The 2,416-nt window shown below is 50.6% G+C and overlaps 1 protein-coding gene across 1 annotated transcript in view; it reads left to right on the top strand.

The window, feature by feature from the left end:
- ATP8A2 (ATPase phospholipid transporting 8A2) overlaps window positions 1–2,416 on the top strand; it is a 625,592-nt gene that overhangs the window by 97,697 nt on the left and 525,479 nt on the right. The window lies entirely within an intron of this gene.

Genomic DNA, 2,416 nt, shown 5'->3' with positions numbered 1-2,416 from the left:
TTTTTTTTTTTATTGGGCCCTAATACACTTTTGTCTGCCTGAGGTTTTGCTGAAGCTCTCCTTGCCCTGAACCACAGCGTCCTGGGTTTTCCAAATGCCCACTCACCCACACCATAAGTCCCAGACTTCTCACCCGAGCACAAAGAAGCTGCTGACCTCTGCCCCTCCTTGGCACCTTAGAGCACATTCTTAGTCACTTGGTTGTAAACATAGCACCCTGGTGATTAACCATGATTATACTTTGAGCCTTAAGCTAGACAACTTTCATTTATTTATTTTTTTATTTATTTCGGTTTAATATGAGGGCATATACAATTAGATTACATTGCTTGCGTTTGTAAGGTAAAGTCCAAGTGTACTTGTGCCCTTCACCCAGGAAGTGTGCCGTGTACCCGTACATTGTATGCATTAGATGGAAAAATCAAACATCCCATGTACTCAATACTATGTTGAAACTACTACCCAACTTTTATTGACTTCCTACCAGCATCCTACAAGCGATCTTACAGAGATTTAAAAGCAATATGACTACAATCAAAAGTGTACGGGTGAGGCCCAGGAACTAGGGACTTGGGGGAGCTCCCTCATGCTACCAATGTGAAAGGAGGGGGCTTGAGAACCACCAACTGAACGTAATCCAGGCAGCCAACTATTTCAACCCACACTTGTGTGGGTAGTTGGGCTCTCTGTGCATATCACAGCATCTCTCCCTGGAGCCTTCAAAGGGACCCTTTATAAGACTTGAGTTAAAATGATCACACCAGCAAATAGGAGTGCCCATAATGTACGAGGCACCGTTCTGGGTGCTGAGGTCACTGTAGGGAACAAAGCATGTCCCTGTTGTCCTGGAGCGTATGCTCTTGAGTGCAGGAAGACAGCTCACCCATAAATAATACCAGGTAATGATGATAAATGCAATGGAGGAAGACAAGGCAGAGAGGAAAGATGTGCTTTTATAGAAATATTCCCTGTCATACATCAGCAAATGCTTTAACAACTGGCCTTCCCTGATGCAATCCAGGAGGCCCAGCTTGAGAGCCCGACAGTCTTGACCAACTGGTGCTCTGCTCTCTGTTGCCCCTTGTTGAGAAGAAGAAGGCCCAGCAATGTCCCACAGCAGGACCCTGGAGAGCGGAGGCTAGATGGAAGGAGGTGGGAGAAGAAGCTGGCAACCAGCAATAGCCAGGCACATGCTAAAAACTAGGAGGAAAACAGGGCTGTGACCAGGGACGGGGCATGAGCACTGGAGCCTGTGCACACTGGGTGCCCCCAACTTGGGTGAAGGGAGGGGCCTTGGCCCACTTCAGACTTAACACTTACTTAATATCCAGGATAGTCTGTCGGCTCTCAATAGCCAGTTTTACATTTTGCTTGTCCCTTGTGATAGGACTGTCATCCTTATAATCACTTTAAAAGGATGATTTAGCCACAACTTGCTCTTTCAAAATGTTTCTCTCCAACAATGATCAGTATTCTTTGTAGCTGGCAAGTGGAGGTTTATTCAGGTATCAGTTTTTAAAATGATATGCAATAGTCTATTTCTTTGATAGGTGGACGGCACGGCAGGTATTTATTAGAGCAAACGTATATTTAAGGAAACCAAGGCCTCTTCTGTAGAGCATTTATTTTGCTGTGATCTTTAACCTCAGACGCCTCTTAAGAAAGTCAGTTCCCAAGCCCGGTGGCCCTTTCTAATGAGAGAAACCGCCTGGGAGTTGGAGGTGTGGCAGAGATCTCTGTGTGTGGCAGTTTTAGTAATGGGTATGTCCACCTCTGTGCTGCCATGTCCTCAAGTGAAGGTTATTGGGGCTCAGGATGGCTTACCCCCAGAGGCGTGACTATAGGGCTGAAATCACATCTTGAGGAGATGGGCTGGCTTGTGGTGTAACCACAGAAACAGTAACTTAAGCAATGAAATGAAAGCTCACGCGCGCGTCGGTCCCTAAGCTGGGGTTGGTGCAGCGACTGTGCTCAGGTTGCTAGGCACAGCTCGGGAGAATAGCAGCCGGTCCCTTCAAGATCATGGAGGGTGCGCGCCCTTCACGCTGGGCCTGGGCAGCCCATGTTCAGAGCCCAGAGATGCTGCTTTCGCCGTCCCCTTCTGCGGGCACTGCTCACAGAGCACAAAGCCCGCTGCTGTTGTCTCTCTGTTCCTAAGCACCGTCAAAGCAGAGCTCAATCCCCAGGACTAGAGGGGGCGCTCCGCCAGGTTGTGGGGCTCGCTGGCCCGTGTCCTCCACTATTCCCTCGTCCCCGCGGTCTCCCCAGCAGCCCGGCACGCAGCCTGCACACCCAGCCGACGCCCCCCAGGGAGGGTGCGCGGGAGCACCGGTCAGCTCTCCGGGGACTGGCGAACCTACTCCGCAGGCGCCTGGGCACGCGGGGCCGGAGCCGGGACCCCAGGGGGCCGGGGCGG

The sequence above is a fragment of the Otolemur garnettii genome, unplaced genomic scaffold, assembly GCF_000181295.1.
Source record: "Otolemur garnettii isolate 467f Iridium unplaced genomic scaffold, OtoGar3 scaffold00106, whole genome shotgun sequence".
Lineage (NCBI taxonomy): Eukaryota > Metazoa > Chordata > Mammalia > Primates > Galagidae > Otolemur > Otolemur garnettii.
The sequence above is the reverse complement of the archived record's forward strand: the minus strand, read 5'-3'. Positions and strand labels throughout refer to the sequence as shown.